The 24,027-nt window shown below is 34.1% G+C and overlaps 1 protein-coding gene and 1 non-coding gene across 31 annotated transcripts in view; one reads left to right on the top strand and one right to left on the bottom strand.

The window, feature by feature from the left end:
- The window catches only part of Adgrl3 (adhesion G protein-coupled receptor L3), a 790,900-nt gene that overhangs the window by 383,111 nt on the left and 383,762 nt on the right, over nt 1–24,027 (bottom strand). The window lies entirely within an intron of this gene.
- On the top strand, nt 7,212–7,318 carry LOC125610991. The gene has a single exon (XR_007341105.1). It is a non-coding gene; the product is annotated as a U6 spliceosomal RNA (small nuclear RNA).

Genomic DNA, 24,027 nt, shown 5'->3' with positions numbered 1-24,027 from the left:
TATATATATATATATATATATATACAATGGAATATTACTCAGCAATAAAAGAGAATAAAATCATGGCATTTGCAGGTAAATGGATGGCTTTGGAGAAGATAATGCTAAGTGAAGTTAGCCAATACCAAAAAAAAAAAAAAACAAATGCGGAATGTTTTCACTGATGTAAGGTGACTGACCTATAATGGGATAGGGTGGGAGAGCATGGGAGAAATAGACAAACTCTAGATAGGGCAGAGGGATGGGAGGGAAAGGGAGAGGGCAGGGGATCAGCAATGATGGTGGACATGAATTGGTGTGAACATACTTTATATACAAAAAGAGATACGAAACATTATGCTCTATATATGTAATAAGAATTGTAATGCATTCCACTGTCATGTATTTAAAAATAAAATCAATTAAATATTAAACAAATAAATATAAACCATCTTCTTATCTAAGCAAGAGAAGAATAAGGTAGAAATCATCTCAATTTCCTTAATAAAATTGTTTCATACAAACTTAAAGTACCAGCCATGGTCAGTGAAGCATGCCTGTAACTCCAGCTACTTGGGAATCTGAGGCAGGAGAATCCCAATTCCAGACAGACTAGGCCACTTAATAAGACCCTATTCTAAATAAAAAACAAGAAGGGCTAGGGATGTAACTCAGTGGTAGAGCGCCCCTGGGTTCAATACATAGTACTGCAAAACCAAACAGCAACTAGGAACAAATCAAAAGCCCCAAGATATATCTAATATGTGTCAAATACTGTCTCCAGGATAATAAATTACATAAATACATACAATATTAATAAATAAATAAGCTAATAAAATACAATTTTCACCCTCACAGAGTTATTATTCAGAGAAGAGATGGATGTGAACTTTCAAAACCTAAAGGCTATGATAATGTATCATAATTCTAAGATAATCAGTAGGAGAATAAAGTAATCAAAGTATTGCTAACAAAATTCCGAAAAAAAAAAATGGAACTGAGGTCCTAAGAAAAGTCAATTGAAACTGGATATGTAAACAGAGACTTTCTGTGAGGTATCCTGAACCTATTTAGTTAACATCACAGAAGTGACACAGTCTTCAAAGGATCTGGACAGAAGTGAAAAAATCTGATATGCAATTTATTTCCATAAGACAAATACCTGTTAAAATCCAGTACTTTATCTAATTACTCCTGCTTGCCTTTTTTCCTATTCAAAATGAAAATATCAAGTATTTCCTCTTGTCATATTGTACATGTGAAGAACTTAGGTTGGTGGAAGCAGCATGATCTAATCTGATCATCTGATCACAGCAGTTTAAAGTATTCCAAGGAGTCAGATTGCAGAAGGACAAATGGGTGTTAACTATTCTGCTCATTTCTTGCTTAGGGAGGTAAGGATATTATACTCTGAACTGCTCCCCAGGTTCCAGCTGTCAGCAGAAAAGTCAGAAGTAATTATTCAGGCAATTCCATTCTCCTTTAATGAGGGTAAATACCAGATAGCCTCTGAAATGGGAACAGTCTCGATTGTTTTTCTATGTAACTACTAACATGAAAACTAAGTAGAAATAGACACCAGAATCATTAGAAAAGATGGTCATTATTAATTAGAATTCAGTATGGAATACATGAATGAAATTTTAATTTATGATTGTAAACACATAATACTAAATGAGAAAAATGTGGATTCATTCTATTTAATTTAACCCATTACTCAGACTAAAATTTTAAATTCCTTTATTGTGAGATTTTACAACCTCTCTGCTATTTCAGTTTATAGTTGCTTCTGTAAAGTCTTCAGCAGAGGAGTATATTTTATTAATGGAGTAAAATAAAACTGCCCTAATGAATCCATATCATTTTGGATGATAATCGTGTTTTCCAGAGAACATTTTAATTTGTATTCATTCTTTCCCATTATGACTTCCCTATCTCTGTGTGCTACATAATACTTGAAATGTATTTGAGAGCTTATATGTATACAAGCTTTAATAATTTCAGAAAACAGTAGCAATGTTCAATTCTATTTTTAGATATTTTCCAATATTTTTCAAACTTTGTATATGATCATTTTGTTTGTTAATCTATTACACTATTTACTACAATTATACTATGTTAAACTTCACTTCAAAGTCATACCATTCACCCAAGAATGTTGTGAAAACGAAAGGCCTAACCAACTAAGATCTTTTAATAATCATAGCCTTACTCCTAGTATCCTTGGGATAGCTGGGATGGAGAGTACTTGCAGAAAAATAGGAATGAAAAAAAAAAAAAAGGGTTTCAACTTGAGAGCACCAACACTTCAAATTGTCATTTCTTCTACTTCTAAGTCTGTTGTACTCATATGAAGATCAAAGGAAAAGAGACAGGGAAGTGAGAAAAGGTGTCCCTTGTATGTGATGCTCTTAAAGAGACTATATATATGAAATAATCTCAATATTGTCACCGATATTCCAGATGTTTTAAGTAACCAGATTTAAGTTGGGAACATGGGAGTACAATATGATTGGCTTAGGACATGTGATCAATTCAACAAACCACCAACCTGTTCATATAAATAAGACATAAGAGCAAGCAATGTAAGAGAAAAGTGGAAGAAACTAAGTTTATGTATAATTGAACCTTGAGTGGAAAAAAAAATAACTGAAGTGAGTCAGAGTGAAAATATAGTCATTTCAAATTTGCTTTGGGGAAAGGGGAAGCACAGTGGTGGAGCACTTGCCTAGTATAAGTGAGGCCTGGTTGGATCCCCAGCAACACACACACACACACACACACACTCACACACAAGGATTGCTTTGGCCACTGATCACTTCATGAATTCTGGATGAACACATGAGCCACATTATCCCCTCTAAAAAGTAAAGATGATCATGCCTTCCGTGTTTCACTTAAAAATAATTTTGAAGCCTAAATAATACTCTACCTGTGCAGAGTACTTTGTAAACTGACACTCAAAGTACAGACATTAACACTGAGTATTTGTAGCTGTAGTAGAATAATATATTAAAACATGGCACACACTGATCACTAAGGATAGATATACTCCAATATTTCAAAAAAGACTTTTATGCCAGAGTAAGTAAACGTTTCTTTTCTCTTTCCTAATTTTATTTTTTTCCCAGAGTAACATGGTGTGCCTGCTCTTCATAGGGTGCATCTCTTAATTCCCTGTACTCAGCACAGTCTTTCTCATAAACTCTCCCTGAAGATCAAAGGAAAAGAGACAGGGAAATGAGAAAAGGTGTCCCTTGTATGTGATACTCTTAAAGAGTCTATATAAAAGTTTTATTTCAAAATGATAGAAATTATGGACCCTGCATATACTAAGAGGAGTCACGTTTGTATTTTAATTTATTCAGCTACATACTCTTTGAGTCTTCCTCTTTGATAGGCTACTATAACAGACATTGTAGGTTATTCCTCTTAATTTTAATCAGGCTGGGAAGGACATTCCCTCAAACTTTCAAAATCCTAAATAGAAACAGCAGCTCATCACATTTTTATTTTATTTTATTTTTTTAGCTACTCTTTCTTAAATCTAAGTTTCTCTTGCTTCTATGCTCTCTTTTCTTCATGCCTATTTGTTTTCACATTCCAGGGTCCTCTGCATAGTTTGAATTTTTCATTCCATTACTTTCATAGCTAACAATTATCAAGTGTTCACAATAAACATACTATGTTAAGGACATTACACATCTTATGCCATTTCATTTTTAAACATCTCTACAGGATAAACACAGCTTGCTTTACATGTAAGAAAAATCTGTCTCAAGTAACTTGGGAAAGGTTATTCAGCTTGTAACCGGTGAACATAACCCAAGTGGTCTGACTTTTCTTGAAGAAGCACTTAGCTGGTATATAATTTTTATTTGCCATTAAAAATAATCCTTTGTTTATTTTCTGGTCCCACCAAAAATGTGATATAATTTGCCTACAGTGTGCTAAAATTCAGAGATGATTTGCAATGAGCATTAATCCTGGAATTCTGTCAACTTTATTTCTCCATTATAATTGGGGCACACAAAAGATCAGATTGATTTAAGACTATACATGAAATTTATGTTACGCTTAAGTGTGTTTGCCAAAATAACACTGACATTTTAAAATAAAAAGAACTGCAGTATAGGCCCAGTTTTATCAAGGTATATCTTTAGAATTAAGATAGTAAGACAAACTGGTACTAGAGTCCTATCCCCAACACTTACTATGTGATTGAGGACATAATTCAATCACTCCCTTTAATATGCAGTTTAATCCTTCATTAAATAGAATAATATCTACAATATTCACAGAGTTGCTGTGAAGAAAAATAAGATAATATATGAAGGCACATTTGAAAACCTACAAAATACTTTTCAAATATAAGATATGATCATCACCATTATTAATGAGAATCTCTAAGCTTTAAAATTTATCGATATCATTTTCTAAAAAAAGAAAAAAATGAACTTTTTAATGTCAAAAATTTAGACTATTATAAAACACATTAATGCTATCCACATATGATAGATCAAATAAGGTGAAAAAAATACTCCAGAAACCAAAGAAGGTCATTTATGTCAGCTGATAATTATAACAGACTGGTAATTTATATTTATACCTTATAAGAAAAGCAAGAAATAATTATGTGTAATTATCTTTAGCAAGAGGAATAAACTAAGTAAGTAGAAAAGTTGTTTGGGCATAATGAACCTCTGAAAGGGAGACAATAATTAGCTTCCTGGTATAAAGCACCAAGGACCAGTATCTATGTTAGATTATGATACTAGTCCATTTTTATCGTGGATTTAACAGGCATGACACCAGACTATACATCTAAAGACTGAACAAAGTCTCTCCCTAAGCTTTTAGGTAGGATAAAAAAAATAAAATAAAGTGGAAAGAGCAACACAGAGGGTGATTCCCTCATTGATTTTTAAACAGTATATACTTTGATAATGACTATTGCTTCCTTTCATTAACTTTAAAGAGAAAAAAAAAATAAGCTAATACTCATGGAGATTTAAAGAAGTGATTTTTTTTCCATTTTTTGAATGTGATTTTCACAATTTATGTAGGTATTTTATTTAACAGAAAAATTATATTTTCTAGTATGCAAAATAAAGTTTTGAGAAGGAATTTAAAAATGCAAAAAATATTTTCCAGCATACATCATTTTAAATAAAATAATAATATAGAATAAGGAAATAAAAATGAAGAATGCTACAATCAAAATTAATTTGATTTGTCATATTAGCAATAATTACCTTTAAGTGAGTGTGTGTAAGAAGCTATCTAAACAGTCTGTTTTTTCATTCTCTTCCACGTATATAAATAAGAGTTAGTGATTGTTTTTTTAACTGTATTTGTTTTTATGGGGATTGAACCCAGGAGCTCTTTACCACTGAGCTACATCTCCAGTCTCTGTAAATTGTTGAGGTTACCCTCAAACTAGCAATCTTTCTCCCTCTGCTTCCCTAGTTGTTGGAATTACAGGTGTGTGCCACAACAAGCAACAAGGAGTCTTTGAACAAGCAGCAAGGAATCTTTGAACAAGCAGCAAGGAGTCTTTGATTAAGGTGTCCTTTGGGTAACTGAGAACTGTTACATTTTAGTAATACTTAGTAATTTTAAATTTTAATTATACTCCTTTTCTTCCTCATTTGGGTAGTTAATTTAATTAACAAAAGTCTACTCATAATTACTTTTTTTACTGAGGGTTGAACCCAGGGGTGCTTAACCACTGAATCACTTCCCCAGTCCATTTGATCTTTTATTTAGAGATAGGGTCTCACAATGCTGTATAGGGTCTTGCTAAAGTGTTGATGCTGGTATTAAACTTGCAATCCTCTTGCCTCAGCCTTCTTAGCCACTGGGATTATAGACATGTGACACCATGCCTGGCAACCTAGTAGCTACCTTCTATATGACCATTCATGGTGCTATTTCATAATAATTTCAACAACAATATATAGGATGGCAATAATCATAAAATAATAAGCAAAGAGAAATATTAGAAGTCTCTTGTACTATTCTACTTTAACATTTCCCACTCACTTATCTATACAACCTCAGTTATATGAGATTCAAAAAGTATTCCATGATAAAAAGGCTCATCAGTCAATGTTTTAAAGAAATGCTGAGTTAATCAACATTAAGTAGGTTTCTTTACTGTGGAACTTTTGAAAGCAGTAATGTGTACTGTGATTCTCCAAAGGGTGACAGAGGATGATGCCTTCCAAAATTTATTTGACCTTAGAAATATTTTATTATATTTTTCTAGGATATCCAATAATATCTCACTGGATTTGACTATTCCCCAAAACTGAATTTAGAAAGTTCTGATCTTGATGAAATTAGGATCATGAGGAAGTAAAGAGAAAGGTGCAAATTCATAAAGCATGATGAAGAACAATAACAAAAAGAAAATCCTGAAAATACAGTAAAAGACTATGAAAGAGAAGACCCAATAACTATTGTCATAGCGTTTAGCCTGTGAGACAAGAAAATAGTGAAATTACTAACACACGTTGAAATGCTGGCAAGGTAAACCTGCTTTCCATTACTTCATTCATTTAATCATGCAATAAGTATCAAGTATTCAGAATTATGTAGATTAGCAAGGTGCTAGTAAGAGAAAAACAATGACCCTGTTTCAACCAAATAGCTTAAGGACCAAACTATAATACCCTCTAAGGGACAATGTAAGTAAACGTTTTTTCAAGCGTCTGTTCACTTCTTTTGAGAACTCTCCCTGATCTATAGGCAGCTCCATAGGCACTTTGCACACATTCATGTGTCTATTTTGTAACTAGATCTCCAACCTCACCCAAATATTCTTTCCTGGGGTTTTGACCAGCTACTTCCTTAAACTTCTTTGGCTACTTCCTTAAACTGCAGACCTGCAAGTATGAATTCTACGAGACTTTTTTGGACATCTGCATACTTTAGCAATGAGAAATATTTAATATTGAAAAAACACAAAGGAAAAAGTGAGAGACAGAGAGAGAGGGAGGTAGAATTATGAAAAGGGTAAGGAGGAAAAAGAGAGGAAATAGAGGAAAACAAGTCGCTTTCTGAGGACCTGATATGTCTTCAGTTTTTTGTACCAAGGCAAATTGAAGTCAAATGATAACACAACGTTATTCCAACATTTTTCTTTTTTAATTAAGATATTCTTCACTGAGTCCCTATCACTTGCAGTAAAGATATGATTAAAACAGAAATGTCATGAATAAATTCATGTGCTCGCTTCGGCAGCACATATACTAAAATTGGAACGATACAGAGAAGATTAGCATGGCCCCTGCGCAAGGATGACACGCAAATTCGTGAAGCATTCCATATTTTTGGCATTCCCCCTAAAATCTGGAACAAGATAGGGATGCCCTCTATCACCACTTCTATTCAATATAGTTCTCGAAACACTGGCCAGAGCAATTAGACAGACGAAAGAAATTAAAGGCATAAAAATAGGAAAGGAAGAACTTAAATTATCACTATTTGCAGATGACATGATTCTATACCTAGAAGACCCAAAAGGGTCTACAAAAAAACTACTAGAACTAATAAATGAATTCAGCAAAGTGGCAGGATATAAAATCAACACGCATAAATCAAAGGCATTTCTGTATATCAGCGACAAAACTTCTGAAACGGAAATGAGGAAAAACACTCCATTCACAATATCCTCAAAAAAAATAAAATACTTGGGAATCAACCTAACAAAAGAGGTGAAAGATTTATATAATGAAAACTACAAAACCCTAAAAAGAGAAGTAGAAGAAGATCTTAGAAGATGGAAAAATATACCCTGTTCATGGATAGGCAGAACTAACATCATCAAAATGGCGATATTACCAAAAGTTCTCTATAGGTTTAATGCAATGCCAATCAAAATCCCAACGGCATTTCTTGTAGAAATGGATAAAGCAATCATGAAATTCATATGGAAAAATAAAAGACCCAGAATAGCAAAAGCAATTCTAAGCAGGAAGTGCGAATCAGGCGGTATAGCGATACCAGACTTAAAACTATATTACAGAGCAATAGTAACAAAAACAGCATGGTACTGGTACCAAAACAGGAGGGTGGACCAATGGTACAGAATAGAGGACACAGAGACTAATCCACAAAGCTACAACTATCTTATATTTGATAAAGGAGCTAAAAGCATGCAATGGAGGGAGGATAGCATCTTCAACAAATGGTGCTGGGAAAACTGGAAATCCATATGCAACAAAATGAAACTGAATCCCCTCCTCTCGCCATGCACAAAAGTTAACTCAAAGTGGATCAAGGAGCTAGATATCAAATCAGAGACTCTGCGTCTGATAGAAGAAAAAGTTGGCTCCGATCTACATATTGTAGGGTCGGGCTCCAAATTCCTTAATAGGACACCCATAGCACAAAAGTTGATAACAAAAATCAACAAATGGGACTTACTTAAACTGAAAAGTTTTCTCTCAGCAAGAGAAACAATAAAAGAGGTAAATAGGGAGCCTACATCATGGGAACAAATTTTTACTCCTCACACTTCAGATAGAGCCCTAATATCCAGAGTATACAAAGAACTCAAAAAATTAAACAATAAGAAAACAAATAACCCAATCAACAAATGGGCCAAGGACCTGAACAGACACTTCTCAGAGGAGGACATACAATCAATCAACAAGTACATGAAAAAATGCTCACCATCTCTAGCAGTCAGAGAAATGCAAATCAAAACCACCCTAAGATACCATCTCACTCCAGTAAGATTGGCAGCCATTATGAAGTCAAACAACAACAAGTGCTGGAGAGGATGTGGGGAAAAGGGTACTCTTGTACATTGCTGGTGGGACTGCAAACTGGTGCGGCCAATCTGGAAAGCAGTATGGAGATTCCTGGGAAAGCTGGGAATGGAACCACCATTTGACCCAGCTATTGCCCTTCTTGGACTTTTCCCTGAAGACCTTAAAAGAGCGTACTACAGGGATACTGCTACATCGATGTTCATAGCAGCACAATTCACAATTGCTAGACTGTGGAACCAACCCAGATGCCCTTCAATAGATGAATGGATAAAAAAAATGTGGCATTTATACACCATGGAGTATTACGCAGCACTAAAAAATGACAAAATCATAGAATTTGCAGGGAAATGGATGGCACTAGAGCAGATTATGCTTAGTGAAGCTAGCCAATCCCTAAAAAACAAATACCAAATGTCTTCTTTGATATAATGAGAGCAACTAAGAACAGAGCAGGGAGGAAGAGCAGGAAGAAAAGATTAACATTAAACAGATACATGAGGTGGGATGGAAAGGGAGAGAAAAGGGAAATTGCATGGTAATGGAGGGAGACCCTCATTGTTATACAAAATTACATATAAGAGGTTGTGAGGGGAATGGGAAAATAAACAAGGAGAGAAATGAATTACAGTGGATGGGGTAGAGAGAGAAGATGGGAGGGGAGGGAGGGGGGATGGTAGAGGATAGGAAAGGTAGCAGAATACAACAGTTACTAATAGGGCATTATGTAAAAATGTGGATGTGTAACCGATGTGATTCTGCAATCTGTATTTGGGGTAAAATTGGGAGTTCATAACTAACTTGAATCTAATGTATGAAATATGATATGTCAAGAGCTTTATAATGTTTTGAACAACCAATAAAAAAAATTAAAAAAAAAAGTGTGATGGAGGAGTGGTAAGCAGGAAAGAAGGAAGGTTCATTATAAAGATGCAGCGTTGGCTGGCTGTCATGAAAGGCTGCTCAAATGGAGGCACTTTCAGGGAAGCCTAATGGAACAAACCTCAGGGACTCCCAGGGCAAAAAGCAAGTGGAACATTTGGGGTACTGGAGCCTATGCCCTGTTAGGTTACCTCTGGGAGAAGTTGAGTTTGTCCAGTGATGGTCCTTGTCACTGTGGCTGGACAAAGAAGGAATATAGAACGGATTTGACTCAGTGCCCAAGAGTTGTATGCTATCCCAGGAAAGGGATTACTAACATTTGTAGGTGAGTTATGGAACTTGTCTTTGTTTTGGGAGGATAAAATAAATCAGATGATTACTCTTAGGGATTTTGGTATCAAACACCCAAAACCTTTAATAGGTAATGTTGTGATTACCAACCTCACCGAAATATACAATTTCCTGAGGAAGAAGTGACATGTACTAAAGCTCAAAAATTATCTTAGAGATGCTAAGGGTTAAAATACACGACGATCTATACCAATTAAAAAAAAATGAATAAATTCATATATAAAAATCATATAATGTCGAACGTGAAAAATCACTTCACCTGTTAAGAAACATTATATTAGTTAGAAAGGTTCCAGTATGCCTGAAATATTACATGTGTATAAACACTATAAGGATTTAATGGCCAGTTCAGTTTAGAAAACTGGCATAATATACTGTTTCAATCTAGACAGAACATTAAAATCCATGTAAAATGTAATAACCTTCGAGTTCTGATTTCATAGTAGTCTTTTTACATTTAGACAAGGTGGCTATGCAAAATACACAGATGAAGGCATCTGTCATACTGCTCTTACTCTGGGGTGTTAAAAATGGCAGTATTCGGAAGCATGTTCCCTAAGATTGGCAGGAATTCTGTCAGTGACTTACTATGGTAATTGATGGGAAATCCAGAATGTTTAGACAGAATTGATTGAAATTAGTTTCTACAGAATTTCATGCCAGCACATGGATACAATTAGCACACATGTTCAATGCAAATGACTCTGATTCTGGCAATCTGCATAATGATTTTTTGGATGAATCTAATTTATATGGACTCCTCTTTAAAAATGGGGGAAAAAAGAATATAACTTCATGTACCAATAAGTTGATTGTTCTGAACAGGCAACATTAAAGGTTTATGTCACCAAACTACAAATACTGGTCCACAAAAAGTATTTGTATAATATATAAGTATATATATAAGTATATATATATGTATATATATATATATATATATATATATATACATATATATATATGTATACATACACACACACACACACACACACACACACACTAATGGAAGATGAATAACTAATCCCAGTATGTCTTCATGAACATAAACATTTTCCCTAGTAATTTTTAATATTGTCAGCATCAATTATTTGCTAATGTTACAAGTTATTCCTTCAGAAATAGAAATGAACTGGTTCTATCTGCATAGCACTGTCAACCCAAAGAGTTTCCCAAAGAGTCTCCAAGTGTATATGGTAAATTTCACTAATTCTCACCTTGCTGATCTGCAAAGCATATCATTCTCACCAAAGTCTCACTTCTTCTCAGCATTGATTTGTGAGCCTGGTGCTGTAACAACATCTCACATTTGGGGACTTCCAGGCTCTCAGGCAAGCAAAGCTGTATTTGCTTTGTAGAAATAAGTGCTATGTAAACAAAAAGTATCACTACCATGCTGTGGTTGCATTTACTCTCTGGGGGTTTATACACTATCAAAAATTACAAAGTACATGCTATTGTTTTTAATGCTAAGATTCTCAAACAGGAATTTCCTTCAACTATATTTTGAAATACAAAAAGTTGACTTTTGGCAAAGCAGTTCCTCATGTCTTCACAGTCATCTCTTTGAGAAGTGAATATGCACTCCAAACTTGAACAAGTACAAAACATGGAAAGAATAATCAGTGGGAGAAAAGAACCAACTATTTTCATGCCCACAAACCATACCAGAACTTTCTCAGTAGGGAGGTTAAGATGTCAAACTGTGATTTAGACTTTTACCCTTCATTTTTTAAATTAAATTAAACTTATCAGTAAGATGAATAATGCTAAATGAAATTGCTTAATGAACTCAGTCATGGGTAAACCACATTATAAATACTCATTATTCTCCCAGAACTTCTTTGTTTTAAAGTGAATACTTTCTCAAAGAATCTAAAATATGGGCTATTTGTCACACCGATCATTTAGTCACTGCAGTAGTCAGTAACAGGTAGAGTCAGCATTTTTTTTTTATCAGATTGGCAGTGCAGAGTAAGAATTAAGAGCAGAGAGACCCTGAGGTGAGATCGGGTGCTTAGATTTAACCCCAGGTTTTACCAATTAGTAGCTGTGTGATTATTGGCCAAGTTATTTAACCTCTCTGTGCCAGTTTGCTCATAATATAATATAAGATAATAACTGGGCTTAAATTAAGGATTGTTATAGAATGAAGTAAATTGAGAGCAAGCCTTGCACATAGCCATACTATGTACTCATTAGCTGTTATCATTAGTATAATAATTATCATTATATTATATACCTCTTCCTACAATGTGATCAAATTAACTTGAAAAAGATCTACCCAGTAACATATACCAATTTGGTCAGAATCCTTGTCACACAAGTGTGCTCCCTACCTATAAAGCCTTGTTTCTGTGTCTCATTTCCTCTCTTCAATCCTCTATCCTACACAAAATCAGATTTTAGATGAAACAAATTTAAATTATTGGAAAATTAAGGCAATTTAAACAATCATGGTGGGCTGAGAAGGGTATTATCCCCTTCGATGCCACTACTTCTACTTTTGTTAATGCACTTTATTATTGTAATTGCAACTTATAGAAAGGCAGCATTTGCTATCAATAATTATCACTGTATCCATTCTGGGGGAAATATCTGAATATTCTGAATGCATTATAAGCCACAAGTAGGAAAGAAGGCAAGATTAAATTAAATAAGGCAAAATGAATATGAAGGTCAAGTAAATTCAAATTTCTACAGAAGAGTAGAAACACAATGTCCCTGGACACACGAGAAACTGATAACTCATAATGAATAATGTTAACCAGAAGCAACAAAGGTAGAGAGTAATTTTACTTTCTTTGAAAAAGAACATCCCAGATTGAAATCATGGTCTGATGCAACAATATTGTTTTAGGTGATCAAATATAGCGATGTCTAATTTAAAATGATGAAAACTGAAAAGAAATTACAACTGTTTATTACTTTTATGTCAGACACATTGTAGTAACTGAATAGAATTGACATTAACATTGACATGTTATTTGGTTTTCACTTAAAAGCTATATTTTGATATGATTTCCTTAAAGAGATTACAACAGTGAAAATCAGGAAGATTTTGTAAAGCGAATTTCAGTGATAAATAAAAAAAATTTTATTCAATTTAGGTCTTAATCAGTTCAAAGTCTATGTCCTTTTATCAGCATCAAGCTACTTGCAGAGTTTTCATTCATAAAGGTATAGGAACAAAGAACATTAGAAAATAAAGAATTTATGACCATGAATTAGGAAATACATCCTTGGTTTTGAAATTAAAATTTTAATTAAGAATTATTTTGTTGTAGTTATTGATCTTTTTCCTAAAAAAAAAATATTTTTAGTTGTAGATGGACACAATACCTGTATTTATTTATTTTTATTTGGTGCTGAGGATTGAATCCAGAGCCTCACACTTGCTGGGAAAGGGCTCTACCACTGAGCCACAACCCCAGCCCCAGTTCTTGATCTTTTTTTTAAGAAGGAATTTCACTACTTCAAACTTTGCAGAGGGGAGATATTACCAACAGAATAATAAAGCAGAAATCAAAGAAAAAATAAATATCAGATTTTAAAATGTTTGAGGAGAATATAAGTATACAATCAATGACTCCAACTTGGCTCTCACTTAGCTTTTGTGTTTTAAGAAACAGGTTGAGTTATGAGTTGTATGAAAATATGACTCCTTGGTGATAAGTAGTTTAATCCAAATAAATGGAGCTTTAGAGAAAGAGAAATGGAGCTGAAGACACACATTGACAAAAGTCATTCTGCATAGAACATTCATTTAATCACTACCACAGTGGCACTTTTAAAACAAAATCACTAAGTCATGAAAAAAAGTCAGTTTTTGATTCCTGTAGATTTTAAAGTTGCAAATTCTTAATATTTTATCCATAGTTTTCTCATTTGATGCAAAAGTCATATAGAAAACTATGTGAATGCCTTCTAAACTGCATAAGTCTGAGAACATACTTTGATGAAATATAATCTATTTTTTATGTACTTAGACTTCTACTTAGACTTATACACTTGATGAATCACTTGATCTTTGTTTTATGATATACAGAAACTTACAATCAGAGAAAAGAACTGTCAATGAATGAGTTTCCCCTTATTCAAATTGTTTAATATCAGTTTTAATGATATGCCTAGAATTCCCACACCCAAACCTCCTTTAGGATTTACCCCTCCTTCAGGAAGCTGAGATGTCTTCCTCTCCACAGGAGCTTTACCAGTGTAAAGGTCACCCTGAGTCAATCCATCCAAGTTCCTGGCTTTGTGTTATGCATTTATTTTTGCAACCTCTCTTTAGGATCACAAGGTTTGTAAAAGGACAAATAGTCTACAGTTATATTCAAAAAATCAAACAAATAAGTAGAGAATATGTTAAGTTAGGGTTAATATCTCTCTCTTCCCATATTAATATGAAATAAATGCTGTGATGAATATATGAGCTTTTATACAAATACTCATATACAAACATCATAAATGTTGGAACATGTGTGTGCATGTATGTATATACATACATACACCCATATACTTTATTCTAAGACTTAAAATTATTGTCCAATAAGAGTAAAAATTTAGAATAAATTCTACATTGTTTATAAACTAAATCCACATACTTTTGCAACAAATAGTATCAACTGTGTTCATGACTGGCCTTACCTGACTTCCCCAATCCCCAGACATATATACTTTATCTGGTTTGTTCACTGTTTTAGCCCAGAACCAAGAACACTGTGTGCCATGTTATCAAGCACTAAATAAATAAATGCTGAATAACATGACTGGATGAAAAACAACACTCTGTCTTAATATAAGTGCATCTAAGGTTCAAAGCATATGGCATGTTTTATTTTATGTATTTCATTTTGTATGCTTATTGCACTATTTGGGCTAATATCACCATTCAGGCAAGTTTTCAAAATAATTTCTTGTTTGGAAGAAATTTGAAGTATACTTCAAAAATAATTGCAAATATTCAGTATTTGCCATTTTTTAATAAGGTAAAATATTATCTGTTAAGTTTCTGAGAAATGTTACATTAATGACGCGCACCTACTTTGATAGAATAACTTCTAAAGATATGTTTTATAAACTTAAAAATATATTTCTTTATGCATGACAATAAGCTTCTTTTTGTGTTTCATGAAATAAAATCATGTTACTGTGGTAAATCTTGTGACAATGACCTTTCTTCATTTCAAATTGCTTCAGACATTTCATATTCACTAGATTCAAGGCATAAGTGGAGCAGTATGGAACATGAAGTAAGCCAAACTTTTTCAATCAGAGTTCTGCAAGATAAAACCCACATACAATGACTTGATTATTTTTTCAATTCTTCCAAGGATTATAAGGCTGCACACTAAAGAAGTAATTCTTAACATACACAGAATGCCTGAAAAGGCACTTTGGGCTTAATTCTTTCAAGGAACCAAGGCTGGGAAGAGCTTCAGTAAATAATTAGTAAGTTTTGTTGAATGAATCTTCTGCCCAAACATGATCAACTTGCATTTTTTCCTTCCTCAGTATTATCTATCTAGAAATATAAGTGCTGCTGCTACCCCCTCCCCCCCTGCTCCCCCCCCAAAACCAAGAAATTCTGGATCTATCTCATGGCTCCATGTCCTATATCCCATTCATTATTACTGTCTAAAAGCAGTCAGAACTATTTTAACCTTTAACCACTGACATTGCCAGTTATCGGTGATGAGTTCTGCTCCCTCACATTTTGAAGTATAATATTAGAGAAGCATGCTGAAGAAAGCATATAAAGCAGGGTTTATTTAAAAAGGGGTAACATACACTTCTTCCAGAAGGGAGAAGGCGGCCATAGCTGGTATCCTGGTATCCCAAGAAGCCAGGCTAGGTTCTGCCTTTTTAATGTGTTTTAGGCTTCCTTTGTTCTCCTGCTCTCTTCCCCTTACCTTTCTCCTTCCTGCCTACTTGACTATGCCCTGGAAATGCTTGGTAGGATGACCAAAAAGGTGGAAAACAGGTGAGCTGAAGGGGGAAGGGCAGGAAGGAATAGCCCTGGACACATTAATTAACAACCTTTACAACTCAATGTAGGGAATGACTATTCCTGGGGCAGGTTACCTTAGCAACAGGTTGAGCCCTGGCAGATTATCTTGATAGGGTGGGAGAAGGGCTCTGAAGGAATTAACATTTCATTTCCACCATTCTCTGACCCTTGCCTATCTGCTTGTCTAATTCTGGCTTCACAACCTACTAGAGCTACTTGGGTGGAAGTAGGGCTGGAAGAAGGGCTCTGAAGGAATTAACATTTCAATTCCTACTAGAGCTGCTTGCTAACTCCAATATAGATATCCATTTTGTACCATTTTGTACTACTAGAGGTACTTGCTAACTCCAATATAGATCTCCATTTTGTACCATCAGACTCCACTTTGAAGTCATATCTTTTCAAAATGCAATTCTAAAAGATTACTTTGTGTCATTACATTAGATCGATAGATATTTTTAGGTTTAAGCCAAAATGCTGTAATTCATCCAGTGAGTCTTTGTATGATCTGGGATATTCCTGTTCCTCTGGCCTCACTATGTACTCCCTGATGATATTGCACTGCAAGTAGCAGTCACACACTAGAAATGGAGTTAAGTATGGCACCATCGGTCATACTGTTTCTTCTTCAGGGAACATTAGGAACATCAAACCTCCATGCACCTCCTGATCCTTCTCCTGTGTCAGTTTTAGGGTACTTTCCCAGGATATAATACTGCCATACTCCTCTGGGAATAAGTCAGACACATAAATCAACACACTTAAATAACAACTTTCCTATACTTCAGAGAACTTCGAAAAGACTAATAATATTCTTCTCAGGCTTCATAGAATGTGTTTGGAAGTATTCCCTTTTTTTCTATTTCATGAAATAGTTTGAGGAGTATTGAAGTTAGTTCTTCTTTAAAGGTCTTATAGAACTCCTCTGTGTGTCTATCTAGTCTTGGACTTCTGATGGTGTCTTCTAATTCCTTGCTTGAAATTGATCTGTTTAAATGTATATATCATCCTGATTTTGGCATATCAGATGCCTCTAGTAATTTGTCCATGGCTTCGATATTTCCTATTTTATTGGAGTACAAATTTTCAAAATCATTTCTAATTATCTTCTGTATTTCTTCAGTGTCCGTCATGATATTTCTTTTTTCATCATGGATGGAAATTGAGTTTTCTCTCTCCTCCTCTTTGTTAGCATGGCTAATGGTTTATCAATTTTATTAATTTTTTTCAAAGAACCATTTTTTTGTCTTGTCATTTTTTCAATTTCATTGATTTCAGCTCTGATTTTCATTATTTCCTGTCTTCTACTGCTTTGGGGGTTGATCTGTTCTTCTTTTTATAGGGCTTTGAGATGTAATGCTAGGTCATTTATTTGTTGACTGTTTCTTCTTTGAAGGAATGAACTCCATGCAATGAACTTTCTTCGTAGAACTGCCTTTGTAATATCCCAGAGATTTTGATATGTTGTATCAATGTTCTCATTTACCTCTAAGAATTTTTTAATCTCCTCCTTGATATCTTTTGAAACCCATTTTCATTTAATAGCATATGTCTGTCTTCATTAATAAAGACCATATACTCCCTATCACCTAGAATAGTGCCAAACACATATTAGCAACATAGTAAATATTCATAGAAAAGAATTAAGATCAGGAACAAACTGAATTAAGTTACTGTCAAGTACAGACAATGATGGAAGAGAATGAACCAGTTCCTGAGAAATCAATGTGTTTTAACTTTGGAGAAATCCAAGTATTTGTGAAAGAATCTTGCCCTGTAATCCAAACTTCATGAGTAATGGTGGTATTATTTTCCTTTGCCAACTCATGCATTTCAAACTCTTCTTAAAATTACAGTATAGGGGTGTGGTTATAAACTCTACTGGAATAGAATGCTCTTTGAAAAGTTTTGTTTTGTATGCTTTTGAAATCACCTTTTGTTTGCCTTTGGTTAAGATAACCTCTTAGAAAATCAAGATATTATTGAAAAAGAATTGGTTTTATCAAAAGCTGTGAAGTAGAAAGTGAGGCAGGAAAGAGCAGGAGACCACTTCAATAAAAGGGCAAAGCTATACAGCGAAGATGAAATGGAGAGGGAATAAGGCACAGAATAAGGTTTGAAGTAAATGGACTGGGTGGGACTTTCTCAAACTGCAGACATGTTCCTGAAGTCCACCATGGGAAAAATTAATAATCTATGTAGATGATTTCAAACCAGATAGCTTTCAAAACCATTTCTGTTTAGCAGCCTACTAATATGACCCCTGGTTTGTCTGTTTCTCCAATCTGTTTTCATTCTGAGATGTAAAGACTGAAGGCTGGACCAGTGGGTTTTTCACTTTTTAATTTCATTATTCCTGGAAAGAATGGCATTGCAGTAGTTACTTTATGATATGATATGATATAAATTTGTTAACAAGGAGAAGGAAGCAGACATTAGAGAAAAGTTCTGGAGGATGACAGCTTAGACTTCAATCTGAGTCCCACACTCTCTATGTGAATTCAGGAAAACACTTAAATTCTCTCAGATTGAGTCTCATTATTTTTTAAATGGGAACAAAATTTTTATCTACTCAGTTGCTGTGAATATTAAATAAAATAGACCACATAAAGCACACTCCAGAATAAAAGTAGTTAATTGTAAACATTCTTTTTCTTTTTCATCATGGCTGTCATTTTCTTCTACTTCTTTTTATTAATGTTATGTTCATTATTTTTATCCTATCACATGTATAAAATGATATCTTAATGGATCTTATTGAATTAGCAGGAAAAGCTCTGGAGAAGTGGAAGACAATCATGAAAATGTTAAATAACTTTTTTCTGAGTTCATCCTCTGATTGTTGGATATGTGTCCTTTGTTAACACTCAGTGAGACTATGTGGATGGACATTTTGTTCAATCCAACAGGGATAATATCCATTTTCATTTGAACTAACATTCTCTTATATTAAAACAATAATTTAATTTAGAGGATTTTACTCTAAGTAAAGAAGGTTTATAAAATAGTTTTAAAAATGAATGGGGTTGTTACTCAGTGGCAGAGCACTTGTCTAGCATGTGTGAAGCACTGGGTTTGATTCTTAGCACCAAATATGAATAAATACAATAAAATCCATCAACATCTAAAAAAAATTTAAGGGGCTGGGGATGTGACTCAAGCGGTAGCGCGCTCGCCTGGCATGCGTGCCGCCTGGGTTCGATCCTCAGCACCACATACAAACAAAAGATGTTGTGTCCGCCGAAAACTAAAAAAAATAAAATAAATAAATATTAAAAATTCTCTCTCTTTAAAAAAATAAAAATAAATTTTTAAAAAATGAGAATGAAGAGATTTGGATCACTGATGACTTTTAAAGTAAAAGTCTACTAAAAAAAAAAAATGTTTAGAGGAAATTCAATCCCAGCCAGGTGTGGTACCGCATACCTGCAATCCCATGTACTCAGGAAGCTGAGATAGGAGGACTGACTGCAAGTTCAAGGCAACAGGGCAATTTAATGAGATGCTGGGGATTTGGGGATATCACTCAGTGGTAGAGCATCTGTCTCAAATGAAAAAGCCCTGAATTTTATCCCCAGTAAAAAAAACAACAACAACAAAGCCAAAGTTTTCTCTTTTTTTTTTTCTTTTGTCTTATACATATGCCCCCAATTTGGTTTTATAATTCTCAGAAAACACTGAAAGTAGTACTGGTTTGACATTAGTATACCAACATAGCCACAGACATGCACAGCCTCTTGATGAATAATTACCATGGTCTAATTGTCTGAGAAAAATTTGCCTAAAAGTACAGACTTAAATGAAAATAGCAATTTCTTCTACCCTTAGTCTTCCCAGGAACAAAATCTGGAGGTAGAGATTAATTGGCTTTTTCTCCCTTTAAGTTAGGAAAGGAGAGGTATAGCTATTTTTTCTTCTTTAATTTAAAATTTCACAGTAAAAATTAAAATCACATAGGAAAGAAAAAAATAAAACTTGCCTCATTTTACTCAGATTAATTAGTTCTGCTATCCTAATGACGATTAAGTAAAAGGAAAATTAGTTGTTTAAAAGAATTAACTAATTACCATTGAGGGGGAAAAAGGTTATGCTGGCTGGACTGAGAACAATTAATATAAATATTTTTATTAATATTAAGAGCATATTCGTAAAAAGGTGAGCAAAGAGGGGCTGGGGTTGTGGCTCAGTGGTAGGCATTTGCCTAGCGTGTGCGCGAGGCCATGGGTTCAATCCTCAGCACCAAATAAAAATAAATAAATAAAACAAAGTTATTGTGTCCAACTAAAACTAAAAAAATAAATATTAAAGAAAGGTGAGCAAAGAGTATTAAAATGTTAACATATGATCATTCTAATGCTAAATTTTGTTTTTTAATGAAAAAAATTAGTTTCCTTTTCCATTCAAATGATACCAATTTATAAGAAAAGTACTCTAACAAGTACAAACACTTCAGAAACTTCCAGCAAGGTTTCTTTATCTTGAGGTTGGGGGTGGGAAGTAGAAATGAAGCAATATTTTTATTACAAATTAGCAGTTGCTAATATGTGTTTGTCATCATGGTTACTGTTTAAATCGCTAAACAAGAATTTTGTCTGTGATAATTTCATTGTATGCTTCATGCCCTTAACCAACCATCTGTTTGCAGTATATCTGAGAAGGGGTACAGGCCAAGAAGCTGGGATAAAAGGAAGCAAGAAGAAAAGTTTTTTAAAAGATAAAAAAGCACAAATGAAAATTAAATGATCCCACAAGACTGTTCATTATAAGCACATTCTTGAATGTGGTTAAGTCCTCTAAAGAGTCTTAAGGAGATTTTATTAACTAAAAGAAAACAAAAGAAGGAGGAGGAGGAGGAGGAGGAGGAGACAAAATCCAACAAAGTTGTAATCACAATATCAGTTCATAATACAAAAATGAACTATCCTAAAGGAAGTCATTATTTATACAAATACACTGCATATGGGGCTGGGGATTGGGTTAGTGGTAGAGTGCTTGCAGAGCATATGCAAGACCCCAGGTTCAAGTCCCAGCAGCACACACACACAAAAAAGTATATACACACGTTTATATACGCATATATATCATATGTGTGTGTGTGTATATATATATATATATATATATACACATACATATATACTACTTATAAGTATAGAGAGCTATACACTGTTTCTTTGTCTATTTCTGCACTAAGAGAAGAAAACAGAAAAACAGGCAATCAACGATACTGATGCAGATTCAAATGTCTGGATTTCTCTGGAGTCTGATTATTTAACAGCTCTAAGTCCTTCCACTTCCAGAAGGACCTGTTACCATGATTTCTTTATGGCTTTAGAAGGGGTCAATTTTAGGCTTTCCTGAATGTCAATTCAGTATTGAAATTTCTTATGCTTAATTATTTATTACTCAACCAGCTACTTTCCAGTTTCCAAAGTTGTCTTGCTATTATCTCCTTTCTTATTCTTCCCAAAGATCTAGAATGTATGACTTAAAAATCTCTTTATTGTCATTTTAGTAAGGATTTTAGAAGATTCAGAAATTAGTTTTATGAGTTAAATCTATTATATTTGCTGGGAAACATTCTTGTTTCTACTTTTCTGTATTATTAAGGCACCCCTTCCCCTTTCATTTTAAAACAAAGAAGAACAAAGCCAGCCTATAATATATACACATCTATTTATAAAAACATGGAAAAAGACTAGCTTTAGATATTTTGTTTGTGAATACTTTTCTTTTCTCTTTCTCTCTAATGGTACAAACCCCACCAGATGTCTTTTTGCTCTTACAATGATGAATAGTTGCACATTTTTTCTTGGTCAATAGGAACCTCCAAAAATTAAAAGGGCTTTCTCCAGAATGTAAAGTCCTTTGCTAGAATATGCTTCATTTGTAACAGCTGGTGTAGTTTGAAGTAAGAAAAAAAAAAGTTTCAGTCCCTAGAACATTTTACAGTGAGCCCCAATGGCTCTAGTGGCTCTGCTCAGAATGTACCCTGGTTGCCAGAAAGCATCAATGACTCACCAGGTAATTTTCAAGTCCTACCTAGAAGTATTTCAAACAGCAATGAAAAACTGGCTATCATAAACATTGCATAAATAAACACACACACACACACACATGGTCTCTGATTAATGATGGTTCAATAATGATTTTAGGATTTATAACTATGTGATAGTGATATGTGTTAGTAGAAGTCATACTCTTAATTTTGAATTTTCTTAGGCTAGTGATATGTAGTATGTACTTTCATGTGATTCTGGGCAGCAAGCCATAAGTTGAAGTTCCCAGTCAGCCACATGATCACAATGTTAAACACCTGCACTTTCTACACTGTGTTGCTCAATTATGATGTTCTATAAGTTAGGGAAATTAAATGCATTATGGACATGTGGTATTTTTAATTTACAATGGGTTTATGGGGACATAACCTCATTGTAAGTTAAGGAGCATCTGTTATCTCTATAACATATTCTGCAAAGGTCTAGCAATAAAACTAACAACAACAACAACAAAAAGACTATTTCAAATGGGGATGTTGCAGAACATGGAAATTTCTTTTAAAGATAATATCAATATTTCTTTCCAAAGAAAATATTTTCTTTCCTTTGACTTCCAAACAGTTAATAAGTTAAAACTAGGAGAAAAAAAAAATATTGGAAAGAAGTTGTTCATGGGAGATTACAATAAAAAGATAAAGTAGAAAGAAAAAAGGAAATCAGTAAGATTTAACTAATGTAAACAATTAGTGGTAAAAACAGTGCACAAATAAAAAATAGATTGGCTCTTCTTGCTGTAAAAAGCAACTAATATTGGGCACCTTGTAAGTTAGAATGTGCTTTACAACATGAAAACAATACAATACAGAAAGGGAAAAAAAAGAGGAATGAAATAATGATAAAACTTTAAAGAATCCACAGAATGACTAACTTGTACATTGTAAGAACAGCCACAGATTGTTCTTACTCTTGCATATTGTTTAGAACTACATTGATAATTACTTCTTTCAAAAGGTAGTGTTTCCCTGGCAACTGGAGAGGATGAGCCAGGATGGCAAGTAGGAGGACAACCTCTGCAATTTAGTGACTTCCATCTCAAAATAAAAAATAAAAAGGGCTAGGGATGTAGCTTAGTGACAGAGCACTCCTGGATTCAATCCCCAGTACCCCCTTCACTCGAGCCACAAGAGGAAGTTTCTTTGTCTGTGAATTATCTCTGTCACTTGCTTTTTGCATAAGCTATATGTAGCACTCACTTTGTCTAATGGTCTTTAAAAACGTGACTCAAACTGCACATTGGGCCTGTTTTTTTCTTGCTATTCCTTGAAACCTTAAAACCATCCAGACTGTCATTTTGGAGAATCTGAGATCAAGAAAAGCTCAGCTAACAGTCCCATCAGGGCTTACCTCCTTCCCCAAGGAAAGGAATCCTTGCCCACCTCTGCAACTGTGGTTGTCATCACTTGGTCCACCTGGCCCCAACCTACTGGGCCCAGGTCAGATAAAAGAACCACACAGATGACCAACATAACTGTGAATATGATAAATGCTTATCACTTAAGGACTCCAAGTTTTGGGCTGATTTGCTAAATAGAAATAGCTTACCTGGGATACAGTAATTTATGTATTGCCTTACTTTATATGATTAAAATTCACAAGGATGATAAAATTTTGAAAATAGTATTTAAAATACAATAGGTTTTATTATATGAAAATATAAAATAAATAGTATTCTTCACATTTATTATATTATCTCTGGACTTTTGGTATCACCTACTACTTACTGTGCTTATTTTTTGAGACAACATGATTTTCAGAAAACTATTTCTTCATTTCAAATCAGGTCGAGAATCTCTCCTGAATTCCAATAAAAACTTGATCACAGCTCAATTCCAGAGCTTACTCTATTAGGCTGAAATTAGCTATTGTTTTGAATTTATTCCCCACTAGACCTTAAATTCCTCAAAGTGAAGGAGATGTCTGAATGCCATAGAAGCCTAAGATTCAGTCCTGTCACGACAGACCCAATGCT

This window comes from Marmota marmota, unplaced genomic scaffold (genome assembly GCF_001458135.2).
Source record: "Marmota marmota marmota unplaced genomic scaffold, marMar, whole genome shotgun sequence".
In the NCBI taxonomy this organism is placed as follows: Eukaryota; Metazoa; Chordata; class Mammalia; order Rodentia; family Sciuridae; genus Marmota; species Marmota marmota.
Note: the sequence above shows the minus strand (reverse complement) of the source record. Positions and strands in the feature narration are given on the sequence as shown.